General features: G+C 38.9%; 1 protein-coding gene across 1 annotated transcript in view; it reads right to left on the reverse strand.

Moving 5' to 3' along the window:
• GUCY1A1 (guanylate cyclase 1 soluble subunit alpha 1) overlaps positions 1-16,378 on the reverse strand; it is a 35,458-nt gene extending 19,080 nt beyond the window's left edge. The window contains exon 1 of the mRNA XM_068187217.1: positions 16,239-16,378. The gene's annotated coding sequence lies outside the window, so the exon portion shown is untranslated. The remainder of the gene's footprint in view (positions 1-16,238) is intronic.
• Positions 16,379-17,753: the final 1,375 nt, after the last annotated feature.

A 17,753-nucleotide genomic window follows, 5' to 3' on the forward strand; every position in this document is an offset into this window, starting at 1 on the left:
AAAACACAACCAGCTTCCAGTGGGACAGGTTAGGAACCAGCACCCTCTGTATCAGTAGCAGCTCATTTCTCTTTCAGCTGCTGAGTCTATCAGCTGACAAACACAGCTAAAATAACTAAATATTATAATTTTGTCTTAGTAATATTAAGTACAATATCTGCATATTATTTTTTCTACTTCAAGTTCTGTGGGTAGCACCAAAAGCAAAGCCCTGGTAATTGGTCCATTTCCAAGGATCTTAAGGTTGTTCTAAAATACTAAGAAGAAAACACCTCAAATCCACAATATCCTCAATATATAAGCTCATATTCAAAGAAGTCAAAGCAAGTATTTATTAGTCTTATTAAATCCTGTACAAATAAGTTAACCTTTCATTGTTTGCTTCATTGTTAGTTTAAACAAGTACTGGGTACATACACCTTCAAAGCATTAATTTGTTTGGATATTACAAAGCCAAGGAGTTGAGGTCTAGAAACCTCTTAATACACGTAACCATTCAATCCTAAATCATTACCACCTTGTGTAGCCACAGGCTTCACTTAATTTACAAAGTAGCACTTTTATTTCCTGAAAGATTCTAGGCTTTTTCACAGTACATATTTCTGCCACCTGAGCAAAGGCAAGAACTGATGAAAAGGTCGTTATCCCCTCTACAGATCAGGAAAAGACATGATACGGAACAGTGGACTTCACAAGAATTTACTGGTGCCCAAGAAATAACTAGAATCAGCAATCTCAAATTCCATTCCAGTTCTCAAAATGAATATGCTTTGCCAGGCATTAACTTTCCTGCTTGTTCAGCCAAAATTTCCACCCTCCTTTCTTTCAAGTCAATTCACTTTCTGATCTGCCTTTACCTCAGAACCCTTTAAGAGTAGTCTTTTACCATTTTTTTCTTCAAAGCACTAAATTTGCCATTGTGTGCTGTGCAAGACCAGTTCCAGTGTTCTCACCCTCTGTTTACAGCTATTTCTGATACAAGTAGAGACAAAATTTTCCTGTAAGTCACAGCATACCTTTGATAATAAGGAAATACCACAGCACACCACAGAACTTACTGGATTAATGGAATTACAGTGATTACCAAACAAATTAAAAGATAGTAAAGAAGCTATGATAAAATAATACAAATCACACCAATCAAATATTGTTTTAACTGTCCAAATGTTGTAGTAAATCCAAGTTCAGTGTTGTAACTCATCCCAGTGACTGTCCTAAATGACTATATGACTGCTTAGGGCAAGTTAAAAATCTAGACCTTGCTTACAAGAAATCTTTCTCCCCACATAATGTGGAATTTCCTCACCTTTCTACTTTTTTTTTTGTATAAATTGTTTTAAGAAGCAGAGAAAAACAATCAAGTGTTTCCTCTGTGCTCCAAGTTGAATAGATTGCAATTTGCAACATTAGACAGCTACCAAGCCAGGAAATTAAGAAAATAATTACCTTTGTTTTCTGAGAAAAAAAAAACCAAATTATCTACTTTTCTATCTTGTCATCTATCTTGAAAATAAGTTTCACAGAATACATGTCAACTTCAAAACTACTAATATGTCTTATTTTAAGGTCACGAGACGGACATTTCTGCTTCTTAAAAATATTAGCATTTATGTAATAACACCAAACACTATATCTTAATACTGAAACTAATGTTCTTGAATACAGGGCAAAACCCTAATTTTAAAGTATCACTGAATTTCTTATACTGGTTTTGTGACTGACTCATTTCCCTGTAATAGTCTGAAGCAAGTCCCTGGATCCAAATATACCCCTGGGAGAAGCCCAGACTACAGATGTGAAAGTTATATTGCAGCCACATCTCTGGTTTCAATTAAAAGCTCAGGGGGAACCTTAATTACTACACCCATGTTTTGGCATATAGCTAAAGGAAGGACCGATTCCCAAATGCTGCTGATAAAATACATATTTGCCATTTTAAGTATCACATTAAGTACTTTCATAGGGTAAATATTTTCCTATGCTAGGACCAAATAACAGGGAGGCATGCTGAGAAGGCAGCGTGGGAAAAATCTTATTTTCCTGTGAGTCAAAACCTCTGTGAAAACACTCCCTAGCAAGCCCAGCAGGCAGGCTCACAGCACCTCTGCTCCCTCCATCACACACTCAGGATGAGAAGGCAGCTCTCAACTGTGGCACATCCGCACCCCCTGGCCCGCAGCATGGCTGGAACCCCAGCTGAGCAACTCCCGATGGAGATACCCCGAGAGCCACAGCCCCCTTGCACTGCAGGAGCGCTGGAGCTGCACTGCTCACGGCCATTTTTACTGAGGCAGAGATAAAGATACCTCAACAATAACTAGAAACCTGCTGTATGTAACCATGATGCATTATTCAGGTTTTGAGCTTCAATTTGTTTTTGCTTTTTTGAGAAATCCCAATATGGAACTGACATAACTGATGAGACCTCGAGTGATCTGGGTGCCCAGATGAGGAAGCATTTGAAGGAGAGGAGCTGCTGCAGTGAAGGCAAGCAATCCAAAGCATCTGGAAATTATTCTTACACTTTGAAGGAATGTATTTTTAAATATAGCATAATCTACATTTGCAGTCCCTGAAAGTACAATACTTCCATAAAACTTGTAAGAGAAAAGCTATGAAAAATAAATTTATGTCTTTTTTCAAGAATTAAAACTCATCCTGAGGACATGCAGTGGTCGTGACAGTCTGCAGGAGTTAAATGTAAAGATCAAAGTGTTGCCCATAGCCAGTGGAATTTAATTAGAATCCACAAAAGGAGAAGCACTGACGGTCTAGAACATGAAGTCATCGTTAATTGTTGTGCTTACTGATTCCTTCCAAATACCTACTTACAGCTCAGTCTCTCAAATTTAGCAATGCATAGCACGTTACTCATTTAGCTTGACCTTTAACTTTACATGTCTGCAAAATCTGATTTTTGTTTATTTCATAGATCAAAAATGCTTTTAAGGAGCAAATAAACTAAAAAATAATAGTAATTATTTTGTGATAAAAGTGAAATCTAGTAACCTTTTATCCCATACCACTAGTGAAATCTTTAGCTAGCATTCATGACCTAGCCAGCATTGCTGCATCTCTTTTATTTAATAAATGAAACAACAAACTGTTTAACAACTCCAAATTTCTAATGCATGAAGTAACTTCTCATTTGAGTATCATGGTCTGGATTAACTGTGAAGCATCTTTCAGAGTAATAAAAAATTTCCCCTACTTCTTGAAAGACACTTATCTTGCTGAGATTTGTAACTGCAGGTATTCTTGCTGAAGTTGATGTAGCCGTTTACGCAACTGACACACAGGATTGCATAAATATTATCTTCCCAAATACATTGGAGCATGGTAGAGCAATATAAGACATTGATTGTAGTGTCTAAAGACAGTGCATATAGTTAAATATTCCCTTTGTGTTCATAGCTTTAAATTATAATGAACAGTAAGTTCTATAAATAAAATTACTAAAAGTATTATAAATAAAAGTACTAAAAGTTTCCATGGACTCCACAGATCTTAGAGAAGTGTCTGAAAACTAGGTCTGTAGAAAGAAGTGTTTTATTAGCAGATTTCAGTTGCAGAGTTCTCTGACTGGGTATTTGCCACCTGTCACTTCTGTTTCCAATGTCTACAAAATCATTTTCATGCTGAAAATCACTGACAATTACCTTTCATATTTATTCATAACTAAGCACTCATGCCAGCTCCTGTTGAAGTCAACAGCAGGTTTCTGGATATAGGAGGAAAAGGATTAATCCTAAAAGGTCTGTCACTGCTGTCACTGAAATACTGATTTGCATGTTTTCTTATTTTTGAACCAAAATATGACCTTGGCTTTTAAATGTTGGGTTTTTGCAGCTAAGTGTGCAGATGCAATAATCACAGAACTGAGGTCATTTGAGATAACAGAAAGGTTAAAAAATATGCAATGTAATAACAGGAACTTCTAATTAGTAAAAATGGTTTGTCCTGCAGCATTGAGGTTATGTCCTTGTATTTTTCTGCAAAAACATGTTGATTGAAGATGTGAAATCAACCCAAATAGATGGCTGAAGGGGTGTTTTCATAGCCATCATACAGATACTGATTCTGCTTTAGGTAGGTCCCTGTTAAAAAAAAAAAGCAGCTCTGAAGAAGCAGAGAAATCAGCTACTTTCCCAATTGTTCTCTTCCATGGTATTTGCAGAGCAGGACCAAGAGGCACCTTCCTTTTTGATTAAATACCTACATATGGTTTCTGCTACAAAACACGTTTAAAAATAATTGGAATTGCTGATTTAGCCCATGTGCACTGTAAATTAGCACCTTCCTTTTTATTTCACTGATTGGCCTGTCATTTTGCACACAATGGTACAGGCACATATAGTTATTCATAGCCCACCTCTTTCAAAATCTGCTCTTGTAAAAAAGATTTGAGTACACAAAAGCAGTGCATCTTACCTTTGAAAAGATTGTCAGCACATCCAGAGAGACTGAATGCTCTAGGAATACATTACAATACCAATTTGAGTATCTTGTTTAGGTGCTTTCTAATACTCTTCTGCAAAATACAGCAGATATGAATTTAAAGCAGGGAAAGCTAGGTAAATATATGAATTTATATTGTCCTTAAAAACACAGGTTTCCTTTTTCACTAAAATGATGAAGCTAAGTAAAGATGAGAGCTCTTGTGAAATATTGAGCTTGCACGTATGGTATTAAGAGAAATTAATCTTGTTAATCACAACAAATAAGCACTTAATGCCTAACATTAGCCTGTCATTAGTGTATACCACATGTGTAACAAATCTAAAGGTTAAAAAAATCCAGAATCATATTTTGGCTTCCTGTTGAACGTTCAATCTGAGATGCTTGTTATTGTCTCCAGTGCAATTGCTGAAGTTACCACAGCTATTGCTCTTTCAAATCTTTCCGTTCCATTTATTCAACACTTCTTTTAAGCATGTGAATGAAATCAAATTGCACAGAGTGTTTTTCAGATTAGTTTTGCACAGGAAAAGTCAGCACATGTAAATGAGAGCAGCAGGGAGAAAGAATGCAAGATTAACTCAGAAAGAACTGCCATGTTCACCACGTATTCTGTAATATCTTCCCCTTGGCCCTGGCGGCAGCTTGAGGTAAAGAGTGAGGGGATAATGTGGCCCTATGGAAAAGTAAGCTGAAAATATTTAGGAAAATTCAGCTTTGACATATCTAAATTATAGCAAGGCTATTAAGATGTAGAAATGTGAGCTCCTTTGTAAAGAAACTTCTCAAGTCATTAAAATGTAGCTTTCTGTTTTAATAATAGACACAGTGAAAATCAGAGAATCATTGAGGTATTGATCATGACACCAAGGAAAAGAAAATATTTATAATGCTACATATTCAAACCCTCACTAGTAATAAACAATAAAAAAAGACACATCTTTATAGCTAAAACATGTCAAATAGAAGAAGCCTTAGTCAGTGCTGCTCCCCCAGTTACAACTGATACATTTAGAAAGAGCATATTTCAAGCTACGCATTATACAGATTCAAGTACATTAGTGTTGAATTGCAGCCTCTTGTAACAATACCAAAGTTGAATATTCAAATAGAACAAAAATAATACCATCCAGTTTTTTGAAACTCCATTTCAGTTTTGGATATTTTTGTGCCGAAGTGCTGGTTTTACAGACTGGCACAGAAATAGATGCTTAGCTTGCAATGCTTGCAAATTCCACTGAAATTCACCAATTTCCGTGGCAGGTGTTTCAGATGAACAGAGATTCAACAGATTAAGAGATACTGAAGAATGGAAATCCAAGAAAAGGTTAACAAAGAACAATTCAGAAACTTTGATCAGATGTATCAATCGCCAGCCTCTAATTCAAGGTACAAATTCAGGGTTTAATTATTGAGGCAAATTAAATGAATTTTAACCATAATTCTTCTGGTGCTTTTTTGTGGCTTTTTGTGCAAGGTCCTCAGGTCTTTCTCTCATTGGGTAAATACAGACATTGTGCATTGCATGAACCACAGGGTAATCTTCCTGGAGTTATTCTAGGCAGGGTACCTAGAATCACCCATATTTCTTCATTTCACAACCTGTATAACTGCACTGGCTGCAACAATGTCAACATCAGAGTATTCTTACTGAAGTCTGAAAGATCAGAGCTTGTCTCCGTTTCTCAGATTTCAGTTTTCCTATTTTTTCTAATTTATTTTGCAGTATGTGCTGTTCTGTATTATGTGAAAGATAAAACAAAGGGAGATACAGACAGAATAAAGGATCAAGGAGGAAAGAACAGAAGAAAACCTATAAAAGCACATGAAGACCAAAAAATCTGTAAGAAATAAGGAAAACACGGCCAATAGAGCAAAACTATTTGTGATGTAATGGTCACTTTTCTTACTGATAAAGTGCTTTCTCTCTACTAAAAATCCACTGAAGTTTGGTAGGTTCTTATGCAAATAAATTTTCCATAATCTGTCAGTATAGCCTATAGAACATGTTGACATGCTAATTTCATGAAGCTTTCCAGCAGTATTTTAGATTTTAGGAGAATTTTTTTGTTTGCTTTTTCTGTGTTTCAACCAACTCTCCTGGTTATGTATTACTCTCTGATGCACAATTAAGGAAGGACACGTGTTCACTACTTTGACTTGGCCATCAAGATTCAATTTCTAGTTTCACTGGTTTGCTGCACTAGCACCTATTGGGAGGCTGGGAACGACATACCTTGTTTTGCAGCATTGTTTAATGAGGCTGCCCTGTGTTAATAAAGAAGTAAAAACTTCCTATGTTATTTTCTAGTATTTTGTTTTAAATGGCATTGATTTGGAACATAAAGGCTAGATGTCCATTGTTACTGATTTAAATTTTCATTTCATAATTTTACATTTTATTTCACTTGTCTATTATAATATGTCTATAAGGAACCTCTATTCTCTCTCCATCAGGCCTTCTGAAATACCAGTTCATGCTGCACATGTATCTGAGATCCCAGGACAGAAACATGACTTACCTGGCTTCCTTCAAGGCCCTGACCTGCATTCCAGTGAGGCAGCATGGAAGTGCACAGGTGCCAGCAATCACCCATAAACACAAGCAGACCTTTCTCCTGCTGCCACCCCAGAAGGTAAGGAACTGTACGGGCATCCAGTTCTTAGTTCAAGGTGTGGAATTTATGATTCAGTGCTGGTAGGCTTTGGGCTTCAGTCCCCAGGCAAAATGAGCACAGAACACAGCTGAGCATCTTGGTCTGGAGGAGCTCCCAAACAGGAGCAACAGCCAAAGAAAAGTAGCAACAGAGTCATCTCAGATTACGTTGTTGAGAACCCAAACTAAAATCAAATATTATTGATAAACATTTTTGTCTCAACACTTCAGCTACCCAGAGACCTAAGGCTCACTTGAAGTGCAGGGGCTGTACCACACCAAAGGTCCTTCAAGTACAATTTCCCACCAAAATGTTAATGAATAACATACGAATTCTGTATGTGCTGTTTTTTAAATTTGTAAAATGGAAATCCACCACTGAGCACCTGTTTTCTTTCATTATATTAAGAAATTATGTTCATTTCAAAAATGGAGCCATATAACAGGATGTCTCCAACTTGCTGTGTTGCATACTAGCTCTGTGAATAACAGCTTCAAGCAGCAAAGAACACAGTTCAGTTGTTTCAGAGGTGAAAGAGCAGAGCAACTGGCCAGTGAACTGTGGCAGAAAACCTAAAAATGAACCAAAATCAAATTCTGGCCATATCAAGTGCATATGTACTCAGAGGAGTACATCAAATAGGTTTTGAATGTTATTTGAATATTATCTTGAAGAGATATGCTCCTTTGCCTGGACAGTTAAAATTATTGTTCACCGGACCCTTGAAAAAAGAAATCATGTAACAAATAATGGGTTTCACCTCTGCACTTGTTTACGTGCACAGAAAGAGGATACTACATAGCAGGTTCCCCCTTTTCCGAGGGAGTAAAGGCTGAGAAGCCAAGAGAATAGCTGGGCAGAGGGAGGGAATGAGATGCACAACTTCCTGGAGGATGCAAACCAGAGACTTAAGTTTAAGGATAAAGAAAGGTAGTATCTCCTTCACAAGGAATTTCCTGCCAAGATGAAGACAAATTTTTTAAGCGTTTTGGCATTCTAGAGCATTTTGAAGCACCACGAATCTTGCAGAGTTCATTCTCAACAGGTAAAAATAACACAGGGAGGAAAGAAAGTCTGCTGCACTGCGTATAATGTTCCTTTATATGGGGTCAGAAATATTTGACATTTCTGCTTACATTTTCGGTGGTGTGGAAAATACAAAACATTTATTTTAAATACTTGTACCTGACAAGCTTTAATGAGACACAAGTACTAACTTTACATGTATCTTGTGACAATGGAGAAATTAAATTCTCACAGTATCACAAGTGTCTTTGAAGCACATTCATGTTGTAAACCTTTGCTCTGGGTTTTCAACTCTGTTTATAACAGGCATCTAAATCCCACGATGCCCATACTATGTTAAACTGACGTTAGGATTGCATTCCTACGTAATGCAGCTTCTTTGCTAAAAGACAGAGTGCCAAACCTAAGTTTAAAGATTGAAATGCATTTACTAATATTTTACTAAAGATCATGAGTGTTTTCTTTTACTATAGTGTAACAGTTGGGAAAGAAAACTTTGAGTATTTGTCATATAAACCCATATAACTGCCTTTTTTGGCAAATTTATTCCAGCATTACAATATAACTTTCAACAGTGGCAATATAATCTAACTATTTTTTTAACACATTAACTTCGTTAGATGCTTTTCTGCCACTACCACTCTCTTATTTCAGTTTATCATCTTATTTTTCCATATACCAATTTACTGCTAACAAAATTTTGCCCACAACACAGGCAGGGATAGATGTTCTGTTTCAGTTTTTGCTATGGGTAAATCATAACCCTGTATCCTATTAGCAGTCCTTGCTTTTCACTGTTTCAAAACCTATTTGAAAATACACCTTTTCCTTTTAATTCCCCTCTATCGTTTGAACCCATTTTTGCTTAGAACTTACTATGACTTAGAAGTGCAAATAATTTTCAAAGAGAAACTCAAAGGAAGATATCATGAAACCACATTTCATATATTAAGCAACCATAAAACCAGTTTTTACTGACATTTCTAAGTGCCAGTCTCTAATCTGCTATGAGAATAGCCAACGACATGGCACCCCCCCCCAACCCCTATCTCATGCATGTTATAGCTGCACACTTTAAACTGTGACTAGCCATGACTCTGTTGATTCTAAAATTTACTATTATCATGGTCAATTACTTTTTCCACACAGAGTTGACAATCATGCTGCCTCTCCCACAGATCTGGAGCATGTGACATACAGGGCTAAGTGTGAACCTGATACTAATTTTCAAAACAGCAGCAGATTTTCAGTACAAATGTGGTCTCAGCCTCGTGAGCACATAACAAGGTTTTCCAAACTGTGCCTAACTTGAGATGGAGACTGGTCTCCTCTGTGTTATTTCATTGCCACCACACAACCAGATGTTTTTGTCTGCAAAGGGAAATATTTCATTACCTTCCAACATTCATGAAGGTCTCACTATTTAGTCAGCAAGATCACTTCTTGTGAAAATACTTGCAGAACTTTTGTTTACACTTAAATACTGGTATTTAACCTTTTGTGAGGTCATCCTTGGGCAGGTTACTTAGCAGAGAAATAGTGCCACTGATACCCTGCATTCTGCTCGCTCTCTCTCTCTCTCTGTTGCTGTTGGTAGGCCTATAACTTGCTTATTTTAACCCAGAAGGCTCCAATTAAGAGCAGGGCCATACAGAAATACACAGCAAAAGATGATGTCTGACCTGAAGGGTTTGCCCTCTGAACAGCTAAGACAGAAAAACGGGATATGAAAGGAGCACAACAGTGTCTCCTTTATAAGTGGGGAAATAAGGCATGCTGGAGATCATAAAAGCAAGACAGCAGCCGAGCTAAGAAGTGAATCCAGATGTCTTAGCACAAGTTAAGAGATTGCACACGTTTGTTAGGCAGTTTAGTAGATCTGAGTGGTTTAGAAAAGTCATGTTTGACCTTATAAAAATTGGCAGCCAGATTTAAAAAAAAACAATGGAATGATAACACTTTACACAGTAAAATTCTAATAGATTTTGCAGATAGGATTCATAAAAGGATGCAGGTGCTAAATATACAAGCAGAACAAAGAAGGTATCCTCACACTAAATCTTCATGGTTAACACACAGCAGGTTAAATGTCACTCTGTTATTTCTGAAGGGTTCATAATTCCTTAAAAGAAATGCATTTCCCCTTGGCTGGTTTTTAATATCATGCAACTTGTTCGGGAAATTAAACTGTATAAAAATAAGCATTTAATTCAATCTATAATTAATTGTAATTATTTCTGTCACAATTTTTGAGAAAAAAAAATCAGCTCCTCATTGACCAAAAGCCTTGCTAAGTTACTTAAGCCACAAGACTCTCTCCCTTCATACCAATGCTTCCCATGGGGAAATTCTAAAATCCTACCTCCAAATATGCCTTGTGAGTTCTATGGACTAATGGCTCCATTTTCATTAAAATTTCAGAAATTTACCTGTCTGCCAAAGATTTTTCTCATCATGAAGGCAAATGGTTTTGCACTTCCAGCTTGCCAGTGCAAAGTGACAAGAGACAGCTATGAACACCATTTTGGCAAAAACAACAAAAAAGGAGATTTAAAGTTAGATTGATGCGTGCTTTCTCTGAAGACATGGAAATTTTGCCATTTTTAGCAGTTCTATTTAAAACAGGAACTGCAATGAGTATTTTAGGGTCCTGGATGCCAGCAGTCAGGACTAGGGAGAAACAGAGCTATTCATGTAAGCAGACGCCCCTCCCTATTAACCAGAAGGCAGCACCTGAATATATTGTCTTGTGTTTTCAAATCATAGAAATCATTATGAGCAAACATAAAATCCCAAATTTTCCCAATAACAAACCAGAAATATTGCTGAGGTGTTCCTCTGTATTCAGGCTTTTACTAATGCTCTTTTGTGTGTGAAGAGTTTCTGCATTTGCCGAGGAGGGCAATCAGCTTTCCCTGAACAATTTTTGCCAGTCTGCATCTGTATCAAGTGCCAAGTGAAATGCAAGGTTAAAATGAAATTAAACACACATTTACTTTGGTCAGCACTAGAAAGGCAGTCATTACTGCACAACACACCTGTCTAATATACTACTGAGAAACTTGTTTCTGTGCTATTATTTATTAAAAGTGGAGAGTTTAGCAGCAACTATTGTATGCAGAAACCACAAGTTTTACTGCACTCTCTGGAATCGGTGACATTCAAGAATTCCACCATGAGGATTCCCCAAAATACATTTTCCCCAAAAGCATGATGTATTTTTGTTCTGAATAACTCAGAACTGGGTTGAGGAACAGATTCACCTCATAAATGTATGCTTCTTCCAATTTCCATTTATGAAGGGGAAAATAATCAAAGAATTTTAGCATGCAGCCTTCTAAAAAGAAGTTTTAACTTCATTCACAGAGAGGCAATTGGATGACTTGCATGGGATATTCCCTGCAGCTCTCTAATACAAATAGCTGTCCAAGGACTAGATTCCATGATGCTTGCTAACATCTTTGGAAGTGGTTGCAGTCTCCTCCAAGATGATACACACGTCCTGTTTCTAGATTACAACTGCACATTAAAGCTTTCTGCCTGAGCCTCTGCATGGCTGACCTATTTTCTATATGGACTTGGCTGAAACAGTCAATGGGCATAGCCATGCGTGAAGTGCAAGGCATAGCCAAACCATCCCAAGGGAGGGTTCCAGACAGCTCCATGGCCCACAGCCTCCCACAGGAGTGCAAGTCTCCAGGCATTTCTCCCCTTGCCTTATGGCAGAGAAAAAGTGGCCTTGTCACTCAAGCAGGGACAGCACAGCATACTGTTCACAGACAGATACATATGCATAGGAAGTAGAGACAGGGGCCCTCATGAAAGAAATACTCTCTCAGAAATAACACATAAGGTCACAGCTTGGTTATCATCTGGGCTTAGTGCCCTCCCTGAAAGGAATTACCCTCCTGGGGTTGACTTGCACAAGGGGGTTCATTTGAATGCTTCTGATAGCAGGGCACCATTCTCTTGGAACAGCTACTTCAAGTGTGAATAGTGAATATGCAAGAAGAAAATCAATTCACAAACTGACTTTAAGTAATACAAAGGAACTAATGTAAAGAGTCGGAGCAGTAAAATCAAGAATAATGTGTACCACAATACTGCCAAGTTCAAGCAGCTGAAAGAGTGCTTAAAAGTAGCACTAAAGGTCTGAACCGTGGAAGGGGCATTTGAGTCAAATGAGAATGCCACTTAAATACAATTAATCTCTATTAAATTTGAAAGCAGTAATATTCTTAGCAAGGGCGTCTATTCCATTTAACAAAACTATCATATAATAGGAAAGATGAATGAAAAACCAGTGGAAGTGAATATCACAAAATATTATGTCCTGATAGGGTGGGATTCTCCTAAAGACTGAAGGCTGTGGAGGCCCTGAAGCTCATAGAGGTGCCTGGGGTCTGAATCAATGAACAGGACATGGTGAGGCCTCTCTGTGGTGAAGTAAATTAATCTGTAGGGATCATATTTGCTCTGGCTTAGGTCATGAAGCAGCAGAAAAGTGAAATGTGCACTCCTACTAGAAGGGAGTAGATGTCAGCTTGCTCTCGACACCACATCTACAAAAATAAATATCCTGTGTGGTGAGCCACTTCCTAGCAATCTCCTACAACTGCCATCACCCGATTAGGACAACCAAAAAAATGGAACAGCATATCACCAAATGAGCTGCAGCCAGTACCTATGGCACAAGTAAAAGGCTTAACTATAGATATTAACATGTTTTTTCAGTTGTCTCAAAGCATGTGAATCTATAAACAAAAACCTTATACAAAATCTGCTTTGTCTAGCAAATTTTGCTGCCTTTATTAGTAAAAATTAATTTGTTGTTTATACCATAGCTAGAAGCCTTAGTCAATTTAAGCACATGCTTAAATCCTATTGTAATTTTAAAACTAAATAGATACTAACATTTTGCCCTGAACAGTGTTGTTTTGTTGAATGAAAACCGATGCCTTGAACTGACTTAAAAATATAACATGTTTAATGATAAACTTGAATCTCTACTTGTCATACAACTATTCATGGAAGACACACTGAATATACATCATACATAGAGCCATACAATATACAAACATCATACAGCCACATCTCAAATGGTGAAGACATGCTAGAAAGAATATTCAAAGTAATGTCAAATATGAGATTTGACCCTAATTTAATTTCAAATGCTAAAAATCTTAATTGCAATGGCAAACATCTACATAAATACAGTAAATTTTAAGACACATAGACAATAAAGGTCTTTAAACAGTAAATAGTACAAAAAGTGCAAGGAATCCCAACAAAGAAACTCTAATTGCAGCTTTCCAATGGCCCAAATTTCATTTTTAATAAAATGTGCAATCTGAAATGTAATGATTTCTAAATAACATTACAACAAAATACTTTAAATCATGTCCTGTATTTTCCAAGACTTTTTTAAAATAAGATTTTTTTTACCTATACAGAACTTTTTTTAAATGATTAAGGTTTCATTAAAAATATTTAAAACCTGTTGCTAGTCTACAAAGTAGATAGAAAATACAGCCAGTACCTCCTTACACATATTTCCTTGCAGATAATTTTGAACGTAGCATATGCTTGCTTAGATTACTGAGGTTCTTGGTTTTTAGTTTTTGGGGATTTTTTAAAGTACAATACTATTTACAGGATTTTTTGTTAACAACTCATTTCAGTTAAAAGGAAAATAGTTGTGTTTGCTACAGATTCTATCTTGGCTTCTTGGATTACTTATTTTGAGTCTTGGTGGTTTGGGTTTTTTTTTAGAATTTTAAACAGATGGCATTCATACTCATAATAGCACTGATATTTTATCTTTTATGGCATGACATAACCAGGTTTTGACTGCTACTGATATTTGGCATATTAGATTTTATTATCAACTCTTACTTATGTTTTGATTTCACTAAGGGATCTGTTTTGAAACAAACTGTCATAGAAGGCTAAGGACAGATTTTTTTTAAAGAAAGCATTAATCCCAATAAGACAAATATACTCAACTTGAGTACTTACTTTTATGGACCTTGACTTCTCAATTTTAGTGTTCTATTTAAAAATTTGATTCATTTAAGTGAGTACTCAGCAAGTGAACCAGTGGAAGAGAGGACAGCAAGACCTCGGTGAGACATTTTACTGGTGTCAAAAATGGTAAAAAAAAACCACTGTAGAACTAAATTCCTTACCTTCTCCTCCAATGTTTGCCTCATGATCCAGCATTGTCATGATTCATAATAGCTGCAAGGTACATATTTCCCCAGAAAAAGGAAGTACAAACAGGAAATCTGAATATGTGCTTTCCTTCTCTCTCCTTCCATACTTTTCCTGCCTGCTTTGGATAAGCATGATTTCAGCAAATGCTTTTTTTTTTTTTTTTCACTGCTACAGTACTCCTTGTGCGTCCTTACAATCACCTGGTTCATTTAAGGTTCTTGCTACTGGCAAAGCAAAGAGAACAGTCATCAGAACGTATGGCCATATGTAGCACCCCAGAGCAACACAATCCAAGCAAGAAACTTCTCTACAATTCTCTTCCCTCCAAAGAGAACATTTGTAACACATTTGCACACATTCTCTGGATGCCTGAATTGCTTATCTTCTCTGATTAATTATGTAAAACGGTCTGTTACAGGAATCTCTTCCCAGTACAGCCTGTCACCACCTTTTGTTCCTGACCCTAGAAAAGTAGTAGACCCAATTATATGATTTAACGTGTGTGTTTCCTTATGACTACTTTTTGTAGTTTGGAAACAAATCATCTTAATTCTAACTACAAGAAAAGGGAGTGGCTCCACTGGGTGTTCTGTCTTTGGAAAAATTCTAAGATTAGACCACTTCCAAATAAGTAAAGCACTTTGTTCTATTCATACAAATATAACTAAACTCTTATATTTGTTATGAAAATATTCCTCTGTTACATTATTCTGTAGCTCTGTATTCTCAGACTTAATAATGGAAAATCCGAGTGAATAAAAATTTTGGTTTTCCTACTAGTATTCCAAATAGCAAATGTCTGACCATCTCTTTAGACCAACCCACATGCAGCACAGTGTAACCTGGAGTCCAAAAAAGCCCAAAAACAGCATTACAGACACACTGCATCCTTGCTTATGACTTCTTCCCTGTAAAATCATCCTTCGAACTTAAAAAGCCATCTTACTACATCCCCAGAATAAGTGACCAGCTCTGAAAATAAGCCATTTTAGAATCAGCATTAGATCAAGCTTGAGACATGATACAAGATGTTTAATAGATGTATAAAAGCACTCCTTTATATACAAGAGAAAAAGTTTTCAAGTGTCTCATGATTATAGGTTGTGATGATTTTATAAAGGGAATACTAAACGTAGGCTACTAATGCCCACTAAGCCTTAGCCACAGATTCAAACCTATTCACTCAGAAAAGGGATTACGAGCCTAAAGTCTTGAAGAAATGGAAAGAAGAGGGAGAAAATTGACTGAAGAACTGCTAATCATCATGAATGCAACACAGTTTGGGGGTTCATTTATTCTTCCTAGGAAAAAGAAATAATTGGAATAGCAGATGCAGAGATGAAGTTATTGTTAGAGCAGCAAGTATGTGATGAAATATCAGGCTGATGTCTAATTCATGAGGTGGAATGGTAGAAATTGCTCTGAAAACCGGGTAAGAAAGCTTACCTAAGCATAACGCAGTAACATCAGCCTGAATGGCTTTAATTAGCTTGACGAGCATCAGCAATTCGCGAATTCTTAGAAAGCCTCACAAAGCACAAAGGCCGCCGGAGTACCGCTCGTGGCCGGAGCCCTCAGCGGGCTCCAAGAGCGCTTCCAGCCCCGAATCGATCTCTGTTTCGCTCACGCCCATGTCTGGCTCGGGGCACGGCACACACGGGGCTCGGAGCGCTTAGGGGAAAGGGCTTCCCGCGCCCCCCGCCCGCTGCCGGGGCTCAGCACCGATCACCGCCCGGCCGGAGAGAGCCCCGGCCCCGGCCGCGCCCCGCGGTCCCGGCCGGCCGCCCCGTCCCAGCGCTGTCCAGGGTCCCCGCCGCCCCTCTCCGCGCCCCGGGCGCCGCTCACTCCCTCCCTGCCTGCCTGCCTGCCTCCGTCACTCACCATGGCGCGGGGTGCCCGCGGCCGCAGCCCCGCCGAGGGGCTCTGGGCAGGCGCCGCTGCCGCTCCCCGGCGCCGCCAAGGTGTATTTGGGGAGCGGGCGCGGCGCGGCGGCGGCGGGGCCGGGCGGGAGGGGCCTCCCCGCGGGCCCAATCAGGGCGGCGGCGGGGCGGGGGCGGTGGCCGGGGGCGGTGCGATGCGATGGCCGTGCCAGAGCCGCCCCAGAGCCGCGCCAGAGCCGCCCCAGAGCCGCGCCAGAGCCGCCCCAGAGTCGCCCCAGAGCCGTGGCAGAGCCGTGGCAGTGCCGTGGCGGTCCTGCCGAGCGCCGCCGTCGCGGAGCGCAGCGGCTCCTGCATGGGCATCGCCGGAGGCGCGGGGCGCCGGGGGCTGCGAGCGGGGCGCGGGCTCCCCGCCGCCCCCCGCCCCGCCAGTGCCCGCTCGCCTTGCGGCCCCGCACGGGTTGAGGCTTCGAGAAATGTCAGTCTGCGCAGTCGGGAGCTTGTGTCTGCGGCTTCCCCGCGAGTAGAACCTGTGTCATGGGGGCAAGCCGCTGTGGTTACTGACGTCTTTTCCACACCAGTAACCTTCCACATACCCTTCTGTTCGAAAACGTGTGCTGCCGTATTTGTTTTAGTCGCATTTTCTCTACCACGGCTTACATTTACTTGTTGCGAGTGATATTCCGTGCAATATGTGATATTTACCTTTTTTACTGTAGCCTTGGAGTGCTACTATTTAAGCTCATACCTAAGCAATGAAAGAAGGGAAACGCCTTTCCAGATAAGCACAGAAAAAAGAATCGTTTACACAACATCAGCAAACCAGATGGCCAACTTCAATTTAGAAAACAAATTCATAAAACGCTCCTTGTAGAGCATTGCCCAGGTCTGAAATTGTGCTCTTCATTCTTGCATGCCATCAGAATGATAAGTCAACAATTTTTAAAACATAACCAAGGCATTTTCATGGTATTTTCACTGGATGGAACCAATGGATAGTTTTTGGAAGCCCAGGAAGATAAATCATTTTGTCAGGCTTGACAATTAACATTGATTGAGTTCAAGGTAGGAACAGTTGCCTTATCAAGTCACGTGGAAGCAAACAGAAAATTTCATCAGGTAAAACAGCTGTCGTAAGCTGAAGGATGAGTTTGGAGGAGCACCATACCCACACATCAAGAGAAGAGGGGTATTATTTCTTGTCACTCACTGACTGTTGTACCTTAATAAGCTTGTGTGGAAGCAAGTGTCAAAATCAACCAAAACAAAAGTAGCACATCTCCATTTTGAACAAACCAACTTTATGCAAGACAGGTGATAAAACTTAAGGTGTGAATGTTTTGTTGCCTCCCTGACTGTCAGAACTGAAAGATGGTTTAATAAATATATCTGCTTCACACCATACTTCCCTGCCTGCCATGTTAAAAGAAGAGAAATCTGTCAGCTAAAAAAGTGATTAATTCCTTCAACCACCAGTTAGTCAACTGAAAATAATCTGCTAAAGCCCAATTTGTTGCCA

Source organism: Anomalospiza imberbis, chromosome 4 (genome assembly GCF_031753505.1).
Source record: "Anomalospiza imberbis isolate Cuckoo-Finch-1a 21T00152 chromosome 4, ASM3175350v1, whole genome shotgun sequence".
Taxonomy (NCBI): domain Eukaryota; kingdom Metazoa; phylum Chordata; class Aves; order Passeriformes; family Viduidae; genus Anomalospiza; species Anomalospiza imberbis.